Source organism: Somniosus microcephalus, chromosome 13 (genome assembly GCF_052327205.1).
Source record: "Somniosus microcephalus isolate GS21.2 chromosome 13, FLI_Smic_1.0, whole genome shotgun sequence".
Classification (NCBI taxonomy): Eukaryota; Metazoa; Chordata; class Chondrichthyes; order Squaliformes; family Somniosidae; genus Somniosus; species Somniosus microcephalus.
In genome coordinates this window covers 71915843-71943333 of record NC_140999.1, presented here as the reverse complement: position 1 = coordinate 71943333, position 27491 = coordinate 71915843, and positions in this window count along the sequence as shown.

Sequence of the window (27491 nt, the reverse complement as noted above, 5' to 3'; positions counted from 1 at the left end):
GAATATCAGTAGGTGCTGTCTCTGTGTGAATATCAGTTGGTACTGCCTCTCTCTCTGTAAATATCAGTGGGTGCTCTCTCTCTGTGTGAATATCAGTGGGTGCTGCCTCTCTCTCTGTGAATATCAGTGGGTGCTGTCTCTCTATCTGTGAATATCAGTGGGTGCTGTCTGTCTCTGTGTGAATATCAGTGGGTGCTGTGTCGCTCTCTCTGATTATCAGTGGGTGCTGTCTCTCTTTCTCTGAATATCAGTGGGAGCTGTCTCCCTCTCTCTCTCGATAACAGTGGGTGCTGTCTCTCTCTGTGTGAATATCAGTGGGTGCTGTCTCTCTGTGTGTGAATATCAGTGGGTGATATCTCTCTGTGTGAATATCAGTAGGTGGTGTCTCTCTCTGTGTGAATATCAGTGGGTGCTGTCTCTGTGTGTGAATATCAGTGGGTGCTGTCTCTCTCTCTCTGTATATCAGTGGGTGCTGTCTCTCTATCTCTCTAAATATCAGTGGGTGCTGTCTCTCTCTCTGTGAATACCAGTGGGCGCTGCCTCTCTGTGTGTGAATATCAGTGGGTGCTCTCTCTCTCTCTCTCTGAATATCAGTGGGTGCTGTCTCTCTCTGTCAATATCTGTGGGTGCTGTCTCTCTCTCTGTGAATATCAGTGGGTGATGTCTCTCTGCATGTGAATATCAGTGGGTACTGTCGCTGTGCGAATATCAGTGGGTGCTGTCTCTCTCTCGCTCTCTGAATATCAGTGGGTGCTGTATCTCTGCCTGTGAATATCAGTGGGTGCTGTCTCTCTCTGTGTGAATATCAGTGGGTGCTGTCTCTCTCTGTGTGAATATCAGTGGGTGCTGTCTCTCGCTGTGTGAATATCAGTGGGTGCTGTCTCTCTCTGTGAATATCAGTGGGTGCTGTCTCTCTCTGTGAATATCAGTGGGCGCTGTCTTTCTCTCTCTGTGAATATCAGTTGATGCTGGCCCTGTGTGTGTGAATATCAGTGGGTGCTGTCTCTCTCTCTGTGATTATCAGTGGGTGCTGTCTTTCTCCGTGTGAATATCAGTGGGTGCCGTCTCTCTCTGTGTGAATACCAGTGGGTGTTGTCTCTCTGTGTGTGAATATCAGTGGGTGCTGTCCCTCTCTCTCTCTCTGTGAATATCACAGTGTGCTGTCTCTCTCTCTCTGTGAATATCAGAGGGTGCTGTCTCTCTCTCTCTTTGAATATCAGTGGGTGCTGTCTCTCTCTGTGTGAATATCAGTGGGTGCTCTCTCTCTGTGTGAATATCAGTGGGTGCTGTCTCTCTCTGTGAATATCAGTGGGAGCTGTCGCTCTCTGTGTGAATATCAGTGGGTGCTGTCTCTCTGTGTGAATATCAGTGGCTGCTGTCTCTCTGCGTGTGAATATCAGTGGGTGCTGCCTCTCTGTGTGTGAATATCAGTGGGTGCTCTCTCTCTCATCTCTCTCTGTGAATATCAGCGGGTGCTGTCTCTCTGTGAATATCAGCGGGTGCTGTCTCTCTGTGTGAATATCACTGGGGGCTCTCTCTCTCTCTGTGAATATCAGTGGGTGCTGTCTCTCTGTATGAATATCACTGGGTGCTGTCTCTGTGTGAATATCACTGGGTGCTGTCTCTCTCTCTCTGAATAGCAGTGGGTGCTGTCTCTCTCTCTCTGTCAATATCAGTAGGTGCTGTCTCTCTCTGTGAATATCAGTGGGTGCTGTCTCTCTGTGTGAATATCATTGGGTGCTGCCTCTATATCTCTGTGAATATCAGTGGGTGCTGTCTCTCTGTGAATATCAGTGGGTGCTGTCTCTCTGTGAATATCAGTGGGTGCTGTCTCTCTCTGTGTGAATAGCACTGGGTGCCGGCTCTCTGTGTGAATATCAGTGGGTGCTGTCTCTCTCTCTCTCTGTGAATACCAGCGGGTGCTGTCTCTCTCTCTGTGAATATCAGTGGGTGCTGTCTCTCTCTGTGAATATCAGTGGGTGCTGTCTCTCTGCGTGTGAATATCAGTGGGTACTGTCGCTGTGTGAATATCAGTGGGTGCTGTCTCTCTCTCACTCTCTGAATATCAGTGGGTGCTGTATCTCTGCGTGTGAATATCAGTGGGTGCTGTCTCTCTCTGTGTGAATATCAGTGGGTGCTGTCTCTCTGTGTGAATATCAGTGGGTGCTGTCTCTCGCTGTGTGAATATCAGTGGGTGCTGTCTCTCTCTGTGAATATCAGTGGGTGCTGTCTCTCTCTGTGAATATCAGTGGGCGCTGTCTTTCTCTCTCTGTGAATATCAGTTGATGCTGGCCCTGTGTGTGTGAATATCAGTGGGTGCTGTCTCTCTCTCTCTGTGAATATCAGCTGATGCTGGCCCTGTGTGTGTGAATATCAATGGGTGCTGTCTCTCTTCTGTGAATATCAGTGGGTGCTGTCTCTCTCTGTGTGAATATCAGTGGGTGCTGTCTCTCTCTGTGAATATCAGTGGGTGCTGTCTCTCTGTGTGTGAATATCAGTGGGTTCTGTCTCTGTGTGAATATCATTGGGTGCTGTCTCTGTGTGAATATCAGTTGGTGCTGTCTCTCTCTCTGTGAATATCAGTGGGTGCTGTCTCTGTGTGTGAATATCAGTGGGTGCTGTCTCTCTCTCTGAATATCAGTGGGTGCTGTCTCTCTCTCTGTGAATATCATTGGGTGCTGTCTCTCTGTGTATATCAGTGGGTGCTGTCTCTCTGTGTGAATATCAGTGGGTGCTGTCTCTCTCTCTCTGAATATCAGTGGGTGCTGTCTTTCTCTCTCTGTGAATATCAGTTGATGCTGGCCCTGTGTGTGTGAATATCAATGGGTGCTGTCTCTCTCTCTCTGTGAATATCAGTGGGTGCTGTCTCTGTGGTTGTGAATATCAGTGCGTGCTGTCTATCTGTGTGAATATCAGTGGATGCTGTCTCTCTCTCTCTCTGAATATCAGTAGGTGCTGTCTCTCTCTGCATATTAGTGGGTGCTGTCTCTCTCTCCCTGAATATCAGTGGGTGCTGTCTCTCTCTCTCTGAATATCAGTAGGTGCTGTCTCTCTCTGAATTTCAGTGGGTGCTGTCTCTCTCTCTATGAATATCAGTGGGTGCTATCTCTCTCTGTGTGAATATCAGTGTGTTAAGTCTGTGTGTTATATTGAGAATTAATACACAGACCACAAGAGTAAAATTTAACAGGTCTTTACTAGTCGATGGTCAGGGCGGAACTGCCCAATAAATCATTACACAGCACTTATATACCGGTGTGGTCACCGCCGGTATTACAGTATACAGCAGCCAAGATAAAGTAGTGCAACACTTAAAATAGTTCTCTTAAAGGTAGGACGGTTCTCTTAAAGGTGGAACGGTTACATACACTACAATCCTCCCTTTTTAGCTTAACAGTATATGTTTCCCATTAAACATAACATCATAACATATATATACAACTTCATGTAAAAACAGTTCACAGATTCAGTCTCTGCAGTGGCGCCTCCTGCGCTTCCTGACTTGGTCCGGATAACGCCTCGGTGGTGTAGTAGTTTTCGATGGCGTAGTAGGTTCTTGTTGCTGGGGTGACTCATCTAATAGTCCTTCACTGGACTTAACAGCTTGAACTTTCGTAACTTCAGAACCAGCATTGCTGACTTCTAAAGGCTCGAGTACCTTGGGAAGTTTTTCTACTTCCAGACTGATTTGGCTCAGTTCGAAAGGACCACGTGCGTGACCTGGTAGGGGTGATAATGGTTCAGATGAGTCATCATCTTCTGCTTCTTCTCTATTGTCTTCTATTTCCTCCATGCCCAGCTGGACGTTAGCCAGCTTTTGTTCCAAATCCAGACATCTCTCCTGAAGAGACTTCTTCATGTGTTCAGCTTCATCCAGCTTTTTCTGGGCTTCCTGCAAGTCTTTTACTAATGACATCATTTGTGATTTCAATACTTCAACTTCATTCGGAGATTGATTGTTCGGACTATTCAATCCCTCTACTGGAGCAGCTGTTTCAGCATTCTGTTGTTCTGCATTGACGTGAGTCAGCGTACTCTTGGCATCCAAGGGCTGCTCTGCTGCAATCTTCTCAGTCTGTGTTGCAACCTCAGCTATTTCAATAACTTTTGAGAGCTCCGAACCCCTTTCCTTTGAAGATTGAAGCTCGTGTTCAAGTTTTTCCAATTTCAGAGTCTTGTCCCTCAGCATATGAAGGAGTTGGCTGACCGTTAACTCTTCTGACATCAGGCGTTTCCCAGTATCGTCGTCATGTGTTTTTGATGTATAGGCTGCAGGGCTGTTTGTAACCTTGCACTGGGGCTCCTTTGTTGCTTTTAATTCGGCATCATCCGCAGCCTCCACCATTCGAATTTCAACAAATGAATTGTCCGGTGATGCTGCACCCAACTTCAGTAGGAGCTCGGAATTCATGGCAACCAAATCAGCCTTTTCTGCCTGCAACCTGGTAACAAGCGCCTTCAGTTGCTGAACATCTTGCTCCACCAGATTAGAGCACGCACCTTCAGAAACCGAATCAGCTTTGATTCGTTTGGCCTCCTCGCGCAGACGGTTTGTGTGTTCCTGCTCCATTTTCTCCATCAGCTGCTTCTGCTGTCTTCCCAGATTCTCCAACTCTGTGTCAAAGAACTTTTTCTTTGCATTCATCTCTTGCTCAAAATGGCGAATCATTTGTTCTACTTGCTGTTGTAGTTTGAGATTGAATTGAGTTCGAGCCCGGTGTTCCTCAGAAATGTGCATGTCTGTAGATTGGACAGACTCAGAATTCTCTGTCAAACTATGTTGTTGTTGTTCAGTGGAATTCTGTTCTGATGCTTTGTTCTCTTCTGAAGCATTTATGCACTCCTTCGTTTTTCCATCATTAGTCTGCAAGTCCATTTTAGACTTGTCTTTTGCACATGGGCTAGTCTTACCATCATCAGTTCCAGAGTCTGAGCTGATCCTGGGTAGGCGGCAATCTTCCTCGCCGTCAAAGAAACTGCACAGCTCGAGTCTTCCCTCGCGATCGGACGTGATGACAGTTCTGGTGAAATTGTAGTAGTATTCCATATCCTCGTCAGAAGACGTGCTTGGATCATCGGCTCCGTCTACCTGCCCTTGAGTTGACTGCTCTCCTCTTTTCTTCCCCGAAGGAACTCGGTAGAATGGAAAATCCTCTTCACCATATGACTTGCCACCATAAAAGGGAGTCAACCCAAAAAATGTAGTTGAGCGGGCCCGGGCACTGCGTCGGGGGTATCTCCTTTTGTTTGAATCATTATCCTGGGCTTTGTTCCCGTCACCATCCCCCTGTGAAGTCTGGTTCCCGCACTGCAGCACGTGCTCCTGAAACAGGTTTTTCACCCTTTGTTTGTAGACTTTGTTGTACGTTGGACACCTCAGGACTTCCCGCTCATTTTCTGGACTTTCCGTCATTGCTTTTAGGGGGTGCCAGTCCATATTTATTTTCCTGATCCACTCCCGTCCCAGAAGTGGTGGACCTCCCTCAGGTAGTACATATAAGTCCATTCCTTGGTGTTCTTTGCCCTTGTGTCTCACCTTGACTTTTATCTTTCCGATGGGGTATACTCTTTGCCCCGTGTATGTCTGCAATACTATCTTCGCATCCCGTAGGGGAATATGTGTGAATAACCGTTTGTAATCTTGCTTATTCATGACCGTCAACGCCGATCCGGTGTCCAAATCCATCCTCACTTGGACTCCTGCTATCTGCAGTGTGACCCAGATAGTTTGTCGGTCAGCTTCCTTACTCACATTGTGAATTCTCAGACTACCCAGTTCCTTGCTGTTGGAGTCTGAATCCGAATTCTGTTCATCTGAACTCTTCTCAGCCACCTTATGTACCTTTCTGCACTTTTCCTGCGGTGACTTTTTGTTGCTGGTCTTCTTTCCTGACCGGCATACTTTAGCTATGTGACCAAGCTTGCCACATTTTCTACATTCCTGGTTTTTAAACCAGCATTGGTTCTGATCGTGTGTTGTCTTCCCACAACGATAACATTTCGTTGTACCCAAAGCCATTTGATCTACGTTGATTACCGCTGCCTTCAGCTGCATTTCCGCAGTGCCTCTCGCTGCGGCTTCGTGCGATGCTACAATAGTGACAGCCTTATCAAGTGTAAGATCATTCTCTTCAAGTAGCCGCTTTTGTGTTCCTTCTTTCGACAACCCACACACGAATTTGTCTCTCAGTGCCTCTGTCAGATTTCCCCCAAACTGACAGTATTTCGCTAGCTTACGCAGTTCAATTAAGTACTCCGCGTTGCTTTCCTCTTTCAGTTGCGTTCTCGCATAAAATTTAAATCGTTCTGCTAACATCAGCGGTGTGGGGTTCAAATGATCCTTCAGGACAGCAACAATATTAGCGAAAGTCTGATCCGCCGGTTTAGCTGGTGATAGAAGATGCTTCAATAGCCCGTATGTCTTTGCACCCATTGAGTTTAGCAAGGTTAGTGCTTTATCTTCATTTGATATTTTATTTGCCTTACAATATATCTCTATGCGTTCTACATACGTGGCCCAATCTTCCACATCGGGATCGAAATTGTTGATGTTACCACACTTAGGCATCCTCGCAATCTTCTTGAGAAAACACAAAGAAATTTTTCTTTAAATTTTTTTTTCCAAAATGGCGTTTTCCCGCACTTGTCTTCTTCCCCGCCTCCTTCCAACATGGCGGTTTCCCACGCTTGTCTTCTTCCCCGCCTCCGGAAATGGCGGCTTCCCGCGTTTGCCTTTCTCCCCCGCTGGCTGTCTCTTGTCACTCCCGCTCGCTTGGTCTCGGTCTCCCTCGCTCGGTCTCCCTCGCTCGGTCTCGTTCTCCCTCGCTCGCTCGGTCTCCCTCGCTCGCACGGTCTCCCTCGCTCGCTCGGTCTCGTTCTCCCTCGCTCGCTTGGTCTCGGTCTCCCTCGCTCGGTCTCGGTCTCCCTCGCTCAGTCTCCCTCGCTCGCTCGGTCTCTTCTCTCTTCCGCGCGCTCGGTCTCGCTCGCTCGCTCGGGCTCTGTCTCTCCCGCTCGTTGTAACGGCGATTGCCGTATTGCTGCATTCGCCCTCCCCAGCGGTTTTCAATCGTGCCTCCCAGCCCCTCTTGCAGTCCGGTCCTTCCCCCCCCGGCTGTGGCTGAGTTCTCCGCGGTTTAAAATTTTTTTTCTCCCGCGCCTTGCTGTCCCGTCGCTGCGCCTCGCAGCCTCGGTAGCTGCCCGGCCTTTTTCACCGGTCGCGGTCGAGCTCTCTCTCGACGCTGTTGCGTCTCCCAGCCCGCTTGCAGCCCGGTCTCTCACACCGGCTGCGTTTCCATTCGCTGCGGTCTCTCACACCGGCTGCGTTTGCATTCACCGCGGCTTCCATGCCTTGCGCTGCCCCAGTCTCAGCGCCTCTGGCCCCGACTTCTGTCCGGCTCTTTTCCCCGGCCGTGGTCGAGTTCTCTGCCCTTATATCCTCCGATCTTCCCTCCCCTACTTCACAGTCAACGTGGGCGACTCGCTGTTTGTCGCTGATCGGCTTACCCACCACCGTGATAGAAGGGATGATCCTGCCTGTTGCTGATGGAAGGCTTCATGTTAGAATTCTTCCTTTGCTCTGCAGACCCGAGTCTTTTCTCAGCAGAATGATGAGGGTGGATGCCTCTTCTCGACGTCCGTCAAACTGCCTTGGATAATCTCTGCCGCAGGGTAAGATCGTAATCGTCGCCACTGTTAAGTCTGTGTGTTATATTGAGAATTAATACACAGACCACAAGAGTAAAATTTAACAGGTCTTTACTAGTCGAAGGTCAGGGCGGAACTGCCCAATAAATCATTACACAGCACTTATATACCGGTGTGGTCACCGCCGGTATTACAGTATACAGCAGCCAAGATAAAGTAGTGCAACACTTAAAATAGTTCTCTTAAAGGTAGGACGGTTCTCTTAAAGGTGGAACGGTTACATACACTACATATATACTCTCTGTGTGTGTGGATATCAGTGGGTGCTGTCTCTCTGTGTGTGAATATCAGTGGGTGTTGTCTCTCGCTCTGTGAATATCAATGGGTGCTGTCTCTCTGTGTGTGAATTTAGGGCCTTTTCTGAAAAATCATGATGTTGGTTTTCTTTAGATTTACTGTTAGGGCCCAATTTTGGCAGTATTTGTCGAGTAGGTCTAATTGTTGCTGTAATCCCTGTTCTGTGGGAGACAGCAGAACCAGGTCATCCGCATAGAACAGGGATTTCACTTCTCCATCCAGGAGACAGAGACCCGGTGACTCGCTTTGCTCCAGCATGTCTGCTAATTCAGTTATGTATATGTTGAACAGGGTCGGGCTCAAATTGCAGCCCTGCCGGATGCCTCTTCTCTGGGTGAAGAAACCGGTGCGTTTGTCTCCAATTTTGACACCGCATTTATTTTTCAGATACATCGATTTAATAAGGTCATAGACTTTGCCCCCTATTCCACACTGAAGAAGTTTATAATAGAGCCCTTCGTGCCAGATAGAGTCAAAGGCTTTCTTGAAGTCAATGAAACAAGTGAATATTTTCCCATTTTTTGTTTGGTGTATATGTTTTTCAATGAGGGTGTGAAGGGTATAGATATGGTCGGTGGTGCGGTGTTTTGGAAGAAAGCCTATTTTTTCTAAGGATATTATGTTTGTTAAGAAAATCCAGTCATCTACTATTTAGAATACTGCAGAATAACTTCCCTAGACAACTGTTGACACAGATGCCGCGGTAGTTATTTGGGTCTGATTTGTTTCCACTTTTATATATGGGAGAGATGAGTCCTTGGCACCAGATATCGGGAAAACAGCCTGAACGTAATATGATGTTGAATAACTTGAGTACAGCACCCTGCATCTCCATATTGCTGAACTTGAGCATTTCATTTTTAATGTTGTCTGGACCACAGGCTTTCTTTAGGTGGAGAGGTTTTGTTTTTGTGGCCAGTTCTTTCCATGTGATTGGGGAGTCTAGAGGGTTTTGGTTGTCTTTAATTGTTGCTTCCAATGTGTGGAGTTTTTCTGTGACATGATGTTGACTTGGGTTTGTTTCGTTTATTGGGATGTCTTTGTAGAGGTTTTCAAAATGTGTTCTCCAGATGTTGCCATCTTGGATTGGTAATGCTTGCAATTGTGTTGTACTCAGGTTATTCCACATATCCCAGAATGATTTGGATTAATGGAGTTTTCAATTTCTTCGAGTATTTTGTGGGTATAATTTTGTGTTTTGTTCCTAATGGTGTGTTTATATCTTTTGAGGGTCTCATTGTATCTAATACGTAGGTCTGGATTGTTTGGTTGGCAATGCTTTTGGTTTGATATTTTTCTCAGGTCTTTTCTGGCATTTTTGCATTCGTGGTCAAACCATTTCTCATTTTTATTTTGTCTTTTGTAACGTTTCCTCTTCTGTTTCACAAGGTCGGCTTTTACAGCTGCCTCATGGAAGATCATATTTATATCATCTATGGCCATGTTTACACCATCTCTGGTGATCTCATATAGATTTTCTTTAAATTTTGATATTTTACTTGTGAGATCAGGTGAATTTAGTGCTGTGATGAATTTATCTCCACTGTCTGGGGCCCATCTGTATGTCTGGTTTATTTTATGGAGCTTACTGGGTTCCTTTTTTGTGTCTGTAGTTTGGGCAGAAAGTTTAAGGTACACATTTATTTGGTTATGGTCTGAGAGGGGGGATTGCTGCCTGACAGTGAATGCGTTGATATCGCAGGGGTCCAGGTCAGTGATTGTATAATCCACCACACTAGACCCAAGAGTTGAGGAATATGTGAGTCTCCCTAAGGAGTCCCCTCTGAACCTACCGTTAACTATGTACAGGCCTAAGGTTCGGCAGAGTTGCACTACCTCCCTACCGCTTTTATTTATTTCACAGTCAAGGTTGTTCCGATTTGCGATGGCTGGTGTGACATATAAAGGGGTCTGGCCAAACACATGGTTGTTGCCCTGTGGGTCTATGAAGTCAGGTTCACATCCGGTCCTTGCATTTAGGTCCCCACATAGTAGCACCTTTCCTTTGGCCTGGAAATGGCTGATTTCCATGTGGAGAGTATTAAATAACTCCTCTTCAAAATATGGCGATTCTATTGGAGGTATGTAGATCGCACATAAGTAGACACCTTTTTTTGTTATTCCTATATTTTTATCTAATTTTAGTCACACATGTGATTTTCCCTGTTTTATCGGTGAGATGTGTTTGTCCTCTGAATATCAGTAGGGGCTGTCTCTCTCTGAATATTAGTGGGTGCAGTCTCTCTCTCCCTGAATTTCAGTGGGTGCTGTCTCTCTCTCTCTATGAATATCAGTGGGTGCTGTCTCTCTCTGTGTGAATATCAATGGGTGCTGTCTCTCTGTGTGTGGATATCAGTGGGTGCTGACTCTCTGTGTGTGAATTTAGTGGGTGCTGTCTCTCTGTGAATATCAGTGGGTGGTGTCTCTCTCTGTGTGAATATCAGTGGGTGCTGTCTCTCTCTCTGAGAATATCAGTGGGTGCTGTCTCTCTGTGTGAATATCACTGGGTGCTGTCTTTCTGTGTGAGTATCACTGGATGCTGTCTCTCTGTGTGAATATCAGTGGGTGCTGTCTCTCTCTCTCTGTGAATAGCAGTGGGTGCTGACTCTCTGTGTGAATATCAGTGGGTGCTGTCTCCCTCCATGAATATCAGTGGGTGCTGTCTCTCTGTGTGAATATCAGTGGGTGCTGTCTGTCTCTCTCTGTGAATATCACTGGGTGCTGTCTGTCTGTGAGAATGTCACTGGGTGCTGTCTCTCTGTGTGAATATCAGTGGGTGCTGTCTCTCTGCGTATGAATATCAGTGGGTGCTGTCTCTCTCTGTGAATATCAGTGGGTGCTGTCTCTCTCTCTCTCTCAATATCAGTGGGTGCTGTCTCTCTCTGTGTGAATATCAGTGGATGCTGTCTCTCTGTGTGAATATCAGTGGGTGCTTTCTCTCTGAGTGTGAATATCAGTGGGTGCTGTCTCTCTCTCTGTGAATATCAGTTGATGCTGGCCCTGTGTGTGTGAATATCAATGGGTGCTGTCTCTCTTCTGTGAATATCAGTGGGTGCTGTCTCTCTCTGTGTGTGAATATCAGTGGGTGTTGTCTCTCTCTCTGTGAATATCAGTGGGTGCTGTCTCTCTGTGTGTGAATATCAGTGGGTGCTGTCTCTCTGTGTGAATATCAGTGGGTGCTGTCTGTGTGAATATCAGTTGGTGCTGTCTCTCTCTCTGTGAATATCAGTGGGTGCTGTCTCTGTGTGTGAATATCAGTGGGTGCAGTCTCCCTCTCTGAATATCAGTGGGTGCTGCCTCTCTCTCTGTGAATATCAGTGGGTGCTGTCTCTCTCTCTGTGAATATCAGTGGTTGCTGTCTCTCTCTGTGAATATCAGTGGGTGCTGTGTCTCTCTCTCTGATTATCAGTGGGTGCTGTCTCTCTTTCTCTGAATATCAGTGGGTGCTGTCTCTCTCTCTATGAATATCAGTGGGTGCTGTCTCTCTCTGTGAATATGAATGGGTGTTGTCTCTGTGTGTATATCAATGGGTGCTGTCTCTCTCTGAATATCAGTGGGTGCTGTCTTTCTCTCTCTGTGAATATCAGTTGATGCTGGCCCTGTGTGTGTGAGAATCAGTGGGTGCTGTCTCTCTCTCTCTGTGAATATCAGTGCGTGCTGTCTCTCTCTACCTGAATATCAGTGGGTGCTGTCTCTCTCTGTGAATATGAATGGGTGTTGTCTCTGTGTGTATATCAATGGGTGCTGTCTCTCTCTGAATATCAGTGGGTGCTGTCTTTCTCTCTCTGTGAATATCAGTTGATGCTGGCCCTGTGTGTGTGAGAATCAGTGGGTGCTGTCTCTCTCTCTCTGTGAATATCAGTGCGTGCTGTCTATCTGTGTGAATATCAGTGGGTGCTGTCTCTCTCTCTCCGTGAATATCAGTGGGTGCTGTCTCTCTCTACCTGAATATCAGTGGCTGCTGTCTCTGTGTGTGTGAATATCAGTGGGTGCTGTCTCTCTCTCTCTCTGAATATCAGTAGGTGCTGTCTCTCTCTGAATATTAGTGGGTGCAGTCTCTCTCTCCCTGAATATCAGTGGGTGCTGTCTCTCTCTCTCTGTGAATATCAGTGGGTGCTGTCTCTCTGTGTGAATATCACTGGGTGCTGTCTCTCTGTGTGAATATCAGTGGGTGCTGTCTCTCTCTCCCTGTGAATAGCAGTGGGTGCTGACTCTCTGTGTGAATATCAGTGGGTGCTGTCTCTCTCTCTCTCTGAATATCACTGGGTGCTGTCTCTCTGTGAGAATGTCACTGGGTGCTGTCTCTCTGTGTGAATATCAGTGGCTGCTGTCTCTCTGCGTATGAATATCAGTGGGTGCTGTCTCTCTCTGCGTGAATATCAGTGGGTGCTGTCCCTCTCTCTCTCTCAATATCAGTGGGGGCTGTCTCTCTCTCCGTGAATATCAGAGGGTGCTGTCTCTCTGTGTGTGAATATCAGTGGGTGCTGTCTCTCTGTGTGAATATCAGTGGGTGCTGTCTCTCTGCGTGAATATCAGTGGGTGCTGTCTCTCTCTCTCTCTCAATATCAGTGGGGGCTGTCTCTCTCTCTCTCTCAATATCAGTGGGGGCTGTCTCTCTCTCCGTGAATATCAGTGGATGCTGTCTCTCTCTATCTGAATATCAGTGGCTGCTGTCTCTGTGTTTGTGAATATCAGTGGGTGCTGTCTCTCTCTCTCTCTGAATATCAGTAGGTGCTGTCTCTCTCTAAATATTAGTGGGTGCTGTGTCTCTCTCCCTGAATATCAGTGGGTGCTGTCTCTCTCTCTCTGAATATCAGTAGGTGCTGTCTCTCTCTCTATGAATATCAGTGGGTGCTATCTCTCTGTGTGTGAATTTAGTGGGAGCTGTCTCTCTGTCTGTGAATATCAGTGGGTGGTGTCTCTCTCTGTGTGAACATCAGTGGGTGCTGTCTCTCTCTGTGAATATCAGTGGGTGCTGTCTCTCTCTCTCTGAATATCAGTGGGTGCTGTCTCTCTCTGTGAATATCTGTGGGTGCTGTCTCTCTGTGAATATCAGTGGGTGCTGTGTCTCTCTGAATATCAGTGGGTGCTGTCTCTCTCTGTGTGAATATCTGTGGGTGCTGTCTCTCTGCGTGTGAATATCAATGGGTGCTGTCTCTCTCTGTGTGAATATCAGTGGGTGCTTTCTCTCTGTGTGACTATCAGTGGGTGCTGTCTCTCTGTGTGAATATCAGTGGGTGCTTTCTCTGAGTGTGAATATCAGCGGGTGCTGTCTCTCGCTGTGTGAATAGCAGTGGGTGCTGTCTCTCTCTGTGTGACTATCTGTGGGTGCTGTCTCTCTCTCTCTGTGAATATCACTAGGTGCTGTCTCTCTATCTGTGAATATCAGGGGGTGCTGTCTCTTTGTGTGAATATCACTGGGTGCTGTTTCTCTCTCTGTGAATATCAGAGGGTGCTGTCTCTCTGCTTGTGAATATCAGTGGGTGCTGTCTCTCTCTCTGTGAATATCAGTGGGCGCTGTCTCTGTGTGAATATTACTGGGTGCTGTCTCTCTGTGAATATCACTGGGTGCTGTCTCTCTGTGTGAATATCAGTGGGTGCTGTCTCTCTCTCTCTGTGAATATCAGTGGGTGCTGTCTCTCTCTGTGTGAATATCAGAGGGTGCTGTCTCTCTGTGTGAATATCACTGGGTGCTGTCTCTCTGTGTGAATATCAGTCGGTGCTGTCTCTCTGTGAATATCAGTGGGCCCTGTATCTCTGTGTGAATATCAGTGGGTGCTGTCTCTCTGTGAATATCAGTGGGTGCTGCCTCTCTCTCTCTGTGAATATCAGTGGGTGCTGTCTCTCTATCTCTGTGAATATCAGTGGGTGCTGTCTCTCTCTGTGTGAATATCACTGGGTGCCGACTCCCTGTGTGAATATCAGTGGGTGCTGTCTCTCTCTCTCTCTCTGTGAATATCAGTGGGTGCTGTCCAATTCCAATTCCAATTCCAATTCAAATGCTTTATCGGCATGAAAGTTTACAGAGAACCATATTGCCAAAGCTTACATAGCAAAAAGGTACAGTTTTCCAACATTCTGTAGGTGTCAATCGATTTGACATTTGTTGGGTACATACAATATTACTTTTAAACAATATTAATTTTAAACAGTCTTTGTACATCATTTGGTACGTTCAATATTAATTTTAAACAGTCTTAATTTTAAACAGTCCTCAGGTTGTGACATGTTGTTACATATTTGGCCCCAAGGTATGGTCTGTCTCCTTCTCCTAGGACTAATCTCAATTTTGACAGGTCATCCAATTCCTTGAAATCTGGGGTTGTTTGGCTTAGCTTGTTGAATAATATGTTTCTTGATGTGTTGAATTTTTCGCATTTTAGGAGGAAATGCATCTCTGTTTCAACCTCGCCGGCCAGACATTGATCGCATATTCTATTCTCTCTAGGCTGCCAGGATTTCTTGTATCTGCCTTTTTCAATTTCCAGTTGGTGGTCGCTTAGTCTGTACCTGGTGAGGGTCTGTCTCTGTTTTGTGTCTCTGATGGTCGTGAGGTAGTCTGCCAGTTTATATTCTCTTTTTAGGGCCCGGTAACATTCTAATCTGCTTTGGCTTTCGGTTATTTTGTTCCAATGTTCCAGGTAGGTTTCTTTGCATTGTTTAATGATTTGGTTCACTCGGATTGGTGTTTGGACGGCTGTGTTGGTCTGGGGCTGGTCAGGGTCCGGCTGAGTACTTAGTTTCAGTAGCAGCTGACTCAGGGGACTCTTTTCTGGGTTTAGCTCTTGGGTCTGAAAGGCTTTGAAATGAAGGGTGTCTGGGGAGCTAGATTTGAGGTGATTTAGGAAGTTTAGTGCTCGTTTTTGGATGTTTATTATCAGTGGGTATCTGCCTAGTTCGGCTCTGCATGCATTTGTTGGCGTTTTTCTTTGGGTGCGAAGGATGCTTCGGCAGAATTCTGCATGTAGGGCTTCTATTGTGTGTTTTTCCCATTTAGTGTAGCTTTGGTGATTTAGCGGGCCCCATACTTCACTACCGTACAGTGCAATGGGCAGGATTATGCTGTCAAATATTTTGAGCCAGATTTTGATTGGGATTTGGATGTTGTAGAATTTTCTTTTTATTGCATATAGGGCTCTTCGGGCTTTTTCTTTTAGTGCATTCACTGCTATGCTGAAGCTCCCTGATGCTGTAATAGTTAGACCAAGGTAGGTGTAGCTCATAGTGTGTCCTATAGTGGTATCACTGAGGGTAAACTGGTATTTGTTTTCCTGACATCTGGGCCTTTTTAAAAAAATCATGATGTTGGTTTTCTTTAGATTTACTGTTAGAGCCCAATTTTGGCAGTATTTGTCGAGTAGGTCTAGTTGTTGCTGTAATCCCTGTTCTGTGGGAGACAGCAGAACCAGGTCGTCCGCATAGAACAGGGATTTCACTTCTCCATCCAGGAGACGGAGACCTGGTGACTCGCTTTGCTCCAGCATGTCTGCTAATTCATTTATGTATATGTTGAACAGGGTCGGGCTCAAATTGCAGCCCTGCTGGACGCCTCTTCTCTGGGTGAAGAAATCGGTGCGTTTGTCTCTAATTTTGACCCTGCATTTGTTTTTCAGATACATTGATTTAATAAGGTCATAGACTTTGCCCCCTATTCCACACTGAAGAAGTTTATAATAGAGCCCTTCGTGCCATATAGAGTCAAAGGCTTTCTTGAAGTCGATGAAACAGGTGAATATTTTCCCATTTTTTGTTTGGTGTATATGTTTTTCAATGAGGGTGTGAAGGGTATAGATATGGTCGGCGGTGCGGTGTTTTGGAAGGAAGCCTATTTGGTTTTTTCTGAGGATATTATGTTTGTTAAGAAAATCAAGTAATCTACTATTTAGAATACTGCAGAATAACTTCCCTAGACAACTGTTGACACAGATGCCGTGGTAGTTATTTGGGTCTGATTTGTTTCCACTTTTATATATGGGGGAGATTAGTCCTTGGCACCAGATATCGGGAAAACAGCCTGAACGTAATATGATGTTGAATAATTTGAGTACCGCACCCTGCATCTCCATATTGCTGAACTTGAGCATTTCATTTTTGATGTTGTCTGGGCCACAGGCTTTCTTTAGGTGGAGAGATTTTGTTTTTGTGGCCAGTTCTTTCCATGTGATTGGGGAGTCTAGAGGGTTTTGGTTGTCTTTAATTGTTGCTTCTAATGTGTGGAGTTTTTCTGTGACCTGATGTTGACTTGGGTTTGTTTCGTTTATTGGGATGTCTTTGTAGAGGTTTTCAAAATGTGTTCTCCAGATGTCGCCATCTTGGATTGGTAATGCTTGCAATTGTGTTGTACTCAGGTTATTCCACATTTCCCAGAATTGTTTTGGATTGGTGGAGTTTTCAATTTCTTCGAGTATTTTGTGGGTATAGTTTTGTGTTTTGTTCCTAATGGTGTGTTTATATCTTTTGAGGGTTTCATTGTATCTAGTACGTAGGTCCGGATTGTTTGGTTGGCAATGCTTTTGGTTTGATATTTTTCTCAGGTCTTTTCTGGCATTTTTGCATTCGTGGTCAAACCATTTCTTATTTTTATTTTGTCTTTTGTGACGCTTCCTCTTCTGTTTCACAAGGTCGGCTTTTACAGCTGCCTCATGGAATATCATATTTATATCCTCTATGGCCATGTTTACACCATCTCTGGTGATCTCGTATGGGTTTTCTTTAAATTTTGATATTTTACTTGTGAGATCAGGTGACTTTAGTGCTGTGATGAATTTTTCTCCACTGTCTGGGGCCCATCTGTATGTCTGGTTTATTTTATGGAGCTTACTGGGTTCCTTTTTTGTGTCTGTAGTTTGGGCAGAAAGTTTAAGGTACATATTTATTTGGTTATGGTCTGAGAGGGGGGATTGCTGCCTGACAGTGAATGAGTTGATATCGCAGGGGTCCAGGTCAGTGATTGTATAGTCCACCACACTAGACCCAAGCGCTGAGGAGTATGTGAGTCTCCCTAGGGAGTCCCCTCTGAACCTACCGTTAACTATGTACAGGCCTAAGGCTCGGCAGAGTTGCACTACCTCCCTACCGCTTTTATTTATTTCACGATCAAGGTTGTTCCGATTTGCGATGGCTGGTGTGACATCTAAAGGGGTCTGGCCGAATATCAGTGGGTGCTGTCTTTCTCTCTCTGTAAATATCAGTTGATGCTGGCCCTGTGTGTGTGAATATCAGCGGGTGCTGTCTCTCTCTCTGTGAATATCAGTTGATGCTGGCCATGTGTGTGTGAATATCAATGGGTGCTGTCTCCCTTCTGTGAATATCAGTGGGTGCTGTCTCTCTCTGTGTGTGAATATCAGTGGGTGCTGTCTCTCTCTGTGAATATCAGTGGGTGCTGTCTCTCTGTGTGTGAATATCAGTGGGTGCTGTCTCTGTGTGAATATCAGTTGGTGCTGTCTCTCTCTCTGTGAATATCAGTGGGTGCTGTCTCTGTGTGTGAATATCAGTAGGTGCTGTCTCTCTCTCTGAATATCAGTGGGTGCTGTCTCTCTCTCTGTGAATATCAGTGGGTGCCGTCTCTCTGTGAGAATATCAGTGGGTGCTGTCTCTCTCTCTGTGAATATCAGTGGGTGCTGTCTCTCTGTGTGAATATCAGTGGGTGCTGTGTCTCTCTCTCTGATTATCAGTGGGTGCTGTCTCTCTTTCTCTGAATATCAGTGGGTGCTGTCTCTCTATCTATGAATATCAGTGGGTGCTGTCTCTCTGTGAATATCAATGGGTGTTGTCTCTGTGTGAATATCAGTGGGTGCTGTCTCTCTGTGTGTGTATATCAGTGGGTGCTGTCTCTCTCTCTCTGAATATCAGTTGATGCTGGCCCTGTGTGTGTGAATATCAGTGGGTGCTGTCTCTCCTTCTCTGTGAATATCAGTGGGTGCTGTCTCTGTGGTTGTGAATATCAGTGGGTGCTGTCTCTCTCTATCTAAATATCAGTGGCTGCTGTCTCTGTGTGTTTGAATATCAGTGGGTGCTGTCTCTCTCTCTCTCTGAATATCAGTAAGAGCTGTCTCTCTCTGAATATAAGTGGGTGCTGTCTCTCTCTCCCTGAATATCAGTGGGTGCTGTCTCTCTCTCTCTCTGAATATCAGTAGGAGCTGTCTCTCTCTGAATATTAGTGGGTGCTGTCTCTCTCTTTCCCTGAATATCAGTGGGTGCTGTCTCTCTCTCTCTGAATATCAGTGGGTGCTATCTCTCTCTGTCTGAATATCAATGGGTGCTGTCTCTCTGTGTGTGGATATCAGTGGGTGCTGTCTGTCTGTGTGTGAATATCAGTGGGTGTTGTCTCTCGCTCTGTGAATATCAATGGGTGCTGTCTCTCCGTGTGTGAATTTAGTGGGTGCTGTCTCTCTCTCTGTGAATATCAGTGGGTGGTGTCTCTCTCTGTGTGAATATCAGTGGGTGCTGTCTCTCTCTCTGTGAATATCAGTGGGTGCTTTCTCTCTGTGTGAATATGACTGGGTGCTGACTCGCTGTGTGAATATCAGTGGGTGCTGTCTCTCTCCATGAATATCACTGGTTGCTGTCTCTCTGTGAGAATGTCACTGGGTGCTGTCTCTCTGTCTGAATATCAGTGGGTGCTGTCTCTCTCTCTCTGTGTGAATATAAGTGGGTGCTGTCTCTCTCTGTGTGGGAATATCAGTGGGTGCTGTCTCTCTCTCTCTGAGAATATCAGTGGGTGCTGTCTCTCTCGCTCTGTGAATATCAGTGGGTGCTGTCTCTCTGTGTGAATATCAGTGGGTGCTGTCTCTCTGTGTGAATATCACTGGGTGCTGTCTCTCTGTTTGTGAATATCACTGGGTGCTGTCTCTCTCTCTCTCTCTCTCAATATCAGTGGGTGCTGTCTCTCTCTGTGTGAATATCAGTGGGTGCTGTCTCTCTGTGTGAATATCAGTGGGTGCTTTCTCTCTGAGTGTGAATATCAGTGGGTGCTGTCTCTCTCTGTATGAATATCTGTGGGTGTTGTCTCTCTCTGTGTGAATGTCAGTGGGTGCTGTCTTTCTCTCTGTGAATATCAGTGGGTGCTGTCTCTCTCTCTCTGTGAATATCAGTGGGTGCTGTCTCTCTCTCTGTGAATATCAGTGGGTGCTGTCTCTCTGTGTGACTATCAGTGGGTGCTGTCTCTCTGTGTGTGAATATCATTGGGTGCTGTCTCTCTGTGTGTGAATATCAGTGGGTGCTGTCTCTCTCTGTGAATATCAGTGGGTGCTGTCTCTCTCTCTCTCTCTGAATATCAGTGGGTGCTGTCTCTCTCTGTGAATATCAGTGGGTGCTGTCTCTCTCTGTGTGAATACCTGTGGGTGCTGTCTCTCTGCATGTGAATATCAGTGGGTGCTGTCTCTCTCTGTGATTATCAGTGGGTGCTGTCTCTGAGTGTGAATATCAGCGGGTGCTGTCTCTCTCTCTGAGAATATCAGTGGGTGCTGTCTCTCTCTCTCTGTGAATATCACTGGGTGCTGTCTCTCTCTGTGTGAATATCAGAGGGTGCTGTCTTTCTGCTTGTGAATATCAGTAGGTGCTGTCTCTCTCTGTGAATATCACTGGGTGCTGTCTCTCTCTGTGTGAATATCAGTGGTTGCTGTCTCTGTGTGAATATCACTGGGTGCTGTCTCTCTGTGAATATCACTGGGTGCTGTCTCTCTCTCTCTGAATACCAGTGGGTGCTGTCTCTCTGTGTGAATATCAGTGGGTGCTGTCTCTGTGTGAATATCACTGGGTGCTGTCTCTCTCTCTCTGAATACCAGTGGGTGCTGTCTCTCTCTCTGAATATCACTGGGTGCTGTCTCTCTGTGAATATCACTGGGTGCTGTCTCTCTCTCTCTGAATACCAGTGGGTGCTGTCTCTCTCTGAGAATACCAGAGGGTGCTGTCTCTCTGTGTGAATATCACTGGGTGCTGTCTCTCTCTGTGAATATCAGTGGGTGCTGTCTCTCTCTCTGTGAATATCATTGGGTGCTGTCTCTCTGCGTGTGAATATCAGTGGATGCTGTCTCTCTCTGTGAATATCAGTGGTTGCTGTCTCTCTCTCTCTCTCTGAATATCTTTGGGTGCTGTCTCTCTCTGTGTGAATATCAGTGGGTGCTGTGTCTCTCTGAATATCAGTGGGTGCTGTCTCTCTCTGTGTGAATATCTGTGGGTGCTGTCTCTCTGCGTGTGAATATCAGTGGGTGCTGTCTCTCTCTGTGATTATCAGTGGGTACTGTCTCTCTGTGAGAATATCAGTGGGTGCTGTCTCTCTGTGTGAATATCAGTGGGTGCTGTCTCTCTGTGTGAATATCAGTGGGTGCTTTCTCTGAGTTTGAATATCAGCGGGTGCTGTCTGTCGCTGTGTGAATAGCAGTGGGTGCTGTCTCTCTCTGTGAATATGAGTGGGTGCTGTCTCTCTCTGAAAATATCAGTGGGTGCTGTCTCTCTCTGTGTGACTATCAGTGGGTGCTGTCTCTCTCTCTCTGTGAATATCACTGGGTGCTGTCTCTCTCTCTGTGAATATCAGGGGGTGCTGTCTCTCTCTCTCTGTGAATATCACTGGGTGCTGTGTCTCTCTGTGTGAACATCAGTGGGTGCTGTCTCTGTGTGAATATCAGAGGGTGCTGTCTCTCTGTGTGAATATCACTGGGTGCTGTCTCTCTGTGAATATCACTGGGTGCTGTCTCTCTGTGTGAATATCAGTGGGTGCTGTCTCTCTCTCTCTGTGAATATCAGTGGGTGCTGTCTCTGTGTGAATATCGGAGGGTGCTGTCTCTCTCTGTGAATATCACTGGGTGCTGTCTCTCTCTCTGTGAATATCAGGGGGTGCTGTCTCTCTCTCTCTGTGAATATCACTGGGTGCTGTGTCTCTCTGTGTGAACATCAGTGGTTGCTGTCTCTGTAAATATCACTGGGTGCTGTCTCTCTGTGAATATCACTGGGTGCTGTCTCTCTGTGTGAATATCAGTGGGTGCTGTCTCTCTCTCTGTGAATATCAGTGGGTGCTCTCTCTCTGGGAATATCAGTGGGTGCTGTCTCTCTCTGTGTGAATATCAGTGGGTGCTGTCTCTCTCTCTCTCTGAATATCAGTGTGTGCTGTCTCTCTGTATGAATATCAGTGGGTGCTGTCTCTCTCTCTCTGAATATCAGTGTGTGCTGTCTCTCTCTGTGTGAATATCAGTGGGTGCTGTCTCTCTCTGTGATTATCAGTGGGTGATGTCTCTTTCTGTGTGAATATCAGTGGGTGCTGTCTCTCTGCGTGTGAATATCAGTGGGTGCTGTCTCTCTCTCTCTCTGAATATCAGTGGGTGCTGTCTCTCTCTCTGTGAATATCAGTGGGTGCTCTCTCTCTGGGAATATCAGTGGGTGCTGTCTCTCTCTGTGTGAATATCAGTGGGTGCTGTCTCTCTCTCTCTCTGAATATCAGTGTGTGCTGTCTCTCTGTGTGAATATCAGTGGGTGCTGTCTCTCTCTCTCTGAATATCAGTGTGTGCTGTCTCTCTCTGTGTGAATATCAGTGGGTGCTGTCTCTCTCTGTGATTATCAGTGGGTGATGTCTCTTTCTGTGTGAATATCAGTGGGTGCTGTCTCTCTGCGTGTGAATATCAGTGGGTGCTGTCTCTCTCTCTCTGTGAATATCAGTGGGTGCTGTCTCTCTGAGTGTGAATATCAGTGGGTGCTGCCTCTCTCTGTGTGAATATCAGTGGGTGCTGTCTCTTTCTGTGTGAATATCAGTGGGTGCTGTCTCTATGGCCTCGATTTTAACTCAGCTGCGGGCTATTGTCGTGTTCCCCGAATTTCGTGTTACCCACACGAATCTAAATGGATGTGGGAGATTGATGCAATTTTTACTCAATTGGCCTATTGATTTCCAACGTGTGGGAAGCCTTTGCAAATGGGTTTCTCATGACTGAAAGTCCCCTCCGATGACGTCATCATTGCTGCTGCATTTAAGGTCCACAGCAAGCCTTGCTTCTTCTGCAGACTGCCAAGCTTTCTCCATTTGATGGAACAGGAAACTGCAGGAACAATGGCCAGCGGGAGGCCAAGAGCAGCTCCTAAGTTTGACGAGGCAGCACTACAGGCATTGGTGGATGGGGCTAGGGCCCACAGGGAGGTCCTGTTCCCTTCTTCAGGGAGGAAGAGGCCTTCCAGTCAGACCAAGGCTGTGTGGATACAGGTGGCTGGGGAGGTCAACTCCTTGGGGCTCACACGGCGCACCTGGATGCAATGCAGGAAAAGATTCCATGACCTTCAACGCACTGGAAAAGTAAGTATGAAGTTCCCATCACCCTCAATCTGATCCCCATTGCCTTTCCTCACCAGCACTCAGCTTTAGCAATCTCTTCCTCCACATCCCACTTGACACTCACATCCATGCACCCTTACCCATTCCCTCTCTCCTTATGCTCACATTCACTTAACTATTCCACCATGCAGCCCTCACACTCCCTCTCACTCTGATGCTTTGAACGCAACTGACAACACACAGGGAGGGCCCTTGGTCTTGCAACCTCACTCCATCTTTGTCTCCTTCTAAGTATCTATGCTATGCAATCTCTACACTCACTCCTTCATTCTCACTCAACCTCCAATTGTCTCCCTCATTGCAGGAAAAGAGAGCTCACAATAAAAGAGAAAGAGCCAGGACAGGAGGAGGCCCACCATCATTAGCCCAGCTCACCCCCTGGGAGGAAGCCGTCCTGGAAATTTTCGGGGTTGAAAAAGATGCGCACGTTGGGGACGAACAAACGGGTGCATCCCCGCAAGCTGGTGACAGAATAGTTTTCCATCTCTCTCATTGACATTGCATGAGTCGCTGATAATGATTCTGAAGCTTTAACAGATGGACTTATGCTCATCTGCAATATGCAATGTGCATGTAACCTTGACCTCACATCTCTAACTCTTTCCTTTACTCCCCCACAGGACCATCGAGAGCCCCCGTCCCCACTGTCCAGGAGGAAGAGCCTGAGCTTCCAGACACCTCAGAGGAATCTGCAATTTCTGAGGGCGCAGCGTCAGCAGAAATAAGCGCACCCAGCACCAGCGCAGACACTCACACCTCGGTGGGACCTTCGGGACATTGAGTAGTGTTGTCACCTGGTGTATCACAGCTCAAAAGTGAGCATCAGCAGATTGTGGAGACAGGGACAGCAGTGGAGACTCCTCGTCAGAGGGCACAGGACTCTGCCAACTCGGCTCAGCTGCATGTCGACCCTCTGCCTCTGGGTCCATCCATAAGATCAGAGGTGATGGAACTCCATGCACAGATGCAGGAGTCTCTGGCAGGTTTTGTCTCTAGGGTCGCTGCGAGTGTGGAGCGAATGGAGGAGTCCATAGCGAACATGAGCAGAGCCTTTGTGGAGTCATTGGCGCATGAACGCATCAACACGGAAAGGATGGCTACCTACGTGGAAATGATTGCTGCCTCCGTGGTAAGGCTGGCTACAGCCGAGGAGAGGAGGGCTATGGCCATGGAGGAGGTTAGTCACCAGGGTATGGAAAACATGGTGAGTGTTCAGAATAGAATGACATCCCTCGAGGAGCGATGGGCATCTATTGAACATAGAAACCAGACCTTCATGGAAGTCCTTCTGAGTAGGACTGCCATTGCAGATACGGGTCCCCATGGCCCCCCTGATGTGCAGCAAGGTGCTCTCCAGCCACTTGCAGGCGTGGAGGGGGAGCTGACCCATGAGAGGGAGGTTGGTGACAGACCTCAAGGAAGTGGGGTTCCTCTCCAGGCGCTCACACTTCCATGCCACTGCAGAGCCCTCGGTCAGAGCCCCACCGGAGTCCACACCCAAGTGAGCTAGACGTCTCAACCCCTGCACAGCCGCAGGAGCAGCAGACTGTTGACGAGCCCTCACAAGCTCACCACCCCAGAGGACACCTGCCAAAGGTGTCGAGACAGGAGCAGCAGGAAGGTGAGCAAGGGGCCTCCACATCTGCTGAAGCCACAGGGGAACCATGACGTAGGAGCACGCGTAAGAGGAATATAAAGCACAAGTAATCACAAGGGTAGTCACTTGGGTGAAATTTTATGTATTGTTAAAAAAAGCCATCAGATGAATTCTGTCAATAAAAAGTCTGATGGCTACTGCTGTATTTGTGCCGTGTGTCATTTCGCGAATGGGACTTTTACATTGAGGGCTTAGGATTACTTGCAATTGTCAGTATGCTGGACAAATAGCTAGGAATCTGCAGTATCTTGGCCATTGTCGATGCTCAGGTAAGAAGCTGCGAGGCAAAAGTGCTTGATTGGTTAGGCTAAGCAAATCTGGCCAGGATGAGTGCGTTCCTTGCATCCCGGGCAGCAATGTTCTGGCGTAATGCTGCCGCTGGTTGTTGGTCCTCTGCAGGATGGTCGTTTTCGCTCTCCTCCTCCTCCTCCTCCTCCTCCTCCTCCTCTTCCTCCTCCTCCTCCTCCTCCTCATCATCATCATCATCATCATCTGAGGAGGGTATGTGAGGAGCCACTTGGTCCTCAGGAATCTGCCAGCCACGACGCTGTGCCATTTTGTGAAGTGCACAGCAAACCATGACGATTCTGGAGACCCTGGCTGCTGAGTACTGTAGGGCTCCACCTGATCTATCCAGGCATCTGAAGTGTATCTTCAGCAAACCGATGGTTTGCTCGATATTGGATCTGGTGGTAATGTGGCTGGAGTTGTAGCACTCCTCAGCTTCGTTGGCTGGCCTCCTCAATGGCGTCATTAGCCAAGTCCTCAGGGGATAGCCCTTGTCTCCAAGTAGCCATCCGTGAAGTTGGTCTGGCGGCCTGAATAGCGGAGGCACACTAGACTGGCGCAGTATGAAGAAGTCATGGCAACTGCCAGGGTACATGGCACAAACATGCAAAATCTCCTTCTTGTGGTCACACCAGCTGAACGTTAAGGGAGTGGAAGCCCTTGCGGTTGACAAAAATACCTAGATTGCGATGGGGTGCCCTAAGGGCCACATGTGTGCAGTCAACGATGCCCTGCACCCTTGGAAAGTCTGCCAGATGAGCTAATCCAACCGTTCGCGCCGTCACACTTGCGCGATCCTTGGTGAAATGGATGTGATTGTGTGCAAGGGCAAAGAGGACATCGGTTACCTGCGTGATGCAAGTGTGTGCGGCCGCCTGGGAAATGCCACTGATGCCTGCTGATGATCCCTGGAATGAGCCTGTGGCAAAAAAATTTGAGTGCGGTGGTGACTTTGATGGCCACTGGTAAGAAGTGTCCACCTGGTCCTCTGGGCAGCAGGTCTTGCTGTAGCATTGCGCAGATGTCAGTCACTACCTCTCGCGAAAGTCGGAGCCGCCTTTGGCACTGCTGCTCAGTCATGTTGAGGTAGCTGACCCTGTGTCTGGGGGCTATCTCCTGCACCAACGGGCTTCCAGGCACAGGCCCCTTCTGGCCTGTGCTGCCTCAGGTGGGTGACCAGCAGCCTGTCGCTCCTGCTGCTGCTGCTGTTGCTGGTGCTGCTGTTGTTCCTGGTTCTGCTGCTGCCACGCCTGGTGCTCAAGCTCCCCAAATGCCCAGAAGGGAAGGAAACAAATGGCTCCCATCCTTCTGGTATATGCCTCCGTTGAGGAAGTGCTGAGTGAAGGTGGCGAGAGGGGTTTCCCAGGAGTTCACACTGGAGATGTGTGTGAGGCTCCAACCTTCCACAGGTGTGGTTAAGCCTGGTAAAAGTTGCCCCAGGCCTGAGACAAAAAATCCTGCCACCTGCAAATGATGGCTGATCAAACCTCCTTTAATGGTTGACCTGCAGCTGATAGTCAGCAAGCCAATAGTGCTCCCGCCAGGTTTCAAAGTCGTGATTCCCACCAGGCGTGTTTTACATGGGAAAAGGGTTAAAAGTGCAAGGGACTGTTAAAATAGCATTATAGAGGCCATTTAGTGGTGATTAAGGGCCTTAAAGACCAGTCCTGCCTGTTGGATGCGGGAGGGATTCGGGACCATCAGACGATGCCTGAGTGAAAATGGCTCGGAGTCGGGAACCAGTCGGGGGGGTCCTGACGGCCAGTTTTAGCGATGTTAACCCCCCGCACGCCTCCAAGCCCGCCTCCACGGCTCAGTTAAAATCGAGGCCTATGTGTGTGAATATCAGTGGGTGCTGCCTCTATCTGTGTGAAAATCAGTGGGTGCTGTCTCTCTCTCTCTCTGAATATCAGTGGGTGCTGTCTCTCTCTCTCTGTGAATCGCAGTGGATGCTGTCCCTCTCTCTGTGAATATCAGTGGGTGCTGTCCCTCTCTCTGTGAATATCAGTGGGTGCTGTCCCTCTCTCTGTGAATATCAGTGGGTGCTGTCTCTCTGCGTGAATATCAATGGGTGCTGTCTCCCTCTGTGTGAATATCAGTGGGTGCTGTCTCTCTCACTGTGAATATCAGTGGGTGCTGTCTCTCTCTCTGCGTGAATATCAATGGGTGCTGTCTCCCTCTGTGTGAATATCAGTGGGTGCTGTCTCTCTCACTGTGAATATCAGTGGGTGCTGTCTCTCTCACTGTGAATATCAGTGGGTGCTGTCTCTCTCTCTGTGTGAATATCAATGGGTGCTGTCTCTGTGTGTTAATATCAGTGGGTGCTGTCTCTGTGAGTGAATATCAGTGGTTGCTTACTCCCTCTGCGTGTGAATATCAGTGGGTGCTGTCTCCCTGTGTGTCAATATCAGTGGGTGCTGTCTCCCTGTGTGTCAATATCAGTGGGTGCTGTCTCTCTGTGTGTGAATATTAGTGGGTGCTGTCTCTCTCTGTGTGAATATCAGTGGGTGCTGTCACTCTGAGTATCAATGGGTGCTGTCTCCCTCTGTGTGAATATCAGGGCTGCGCAGTCCAGGACTGACTTTTCCAATGTGACATTTCTACCGTCACTCCGCACAATCCCACCATTACTCCACACAATCCCACCGTCACTCCGCACAATCCCACCATTACTCCACACAATCCCACCGTCACTCTACACAATCCCACCGTCACTCCGCACACAATCCCACCGTCACTCCGCACTCAATCCCACCGTCACTCCGCACTCAATCCCACCGTCACTCCGCACAATCACACCGTCACTCCACACAATCCCACCGTCACTCCGCACAATCCCACCGTCACTCCGCGCACAATCCCACCGTCACTCCACGCACAATCCCACCGTCACTCCACACACAATCCCACCATCACTCCACTCAATCCCACCATCACTCCACACACAATCCCACCGTCACTCCGCACAAGCCCACCATCACTCCGCACACAATCCCACCATCACTCCACTCAAGCCCACCATCACTCCGCACACAATCCCACCATCACTCCACTCAATCCCACCATCACTCCGCACACAATCCCACCATCACTCCGCACACAATCCCAACTTCACTCCGCACAATCCCACCATCACTCCGCACAATCCCACCTTCACTCCGCACTCAATCCCACCATCACTCTGCACTCAATCCCACCATCGCTCCGCACAATCCCACCGTCACTCTA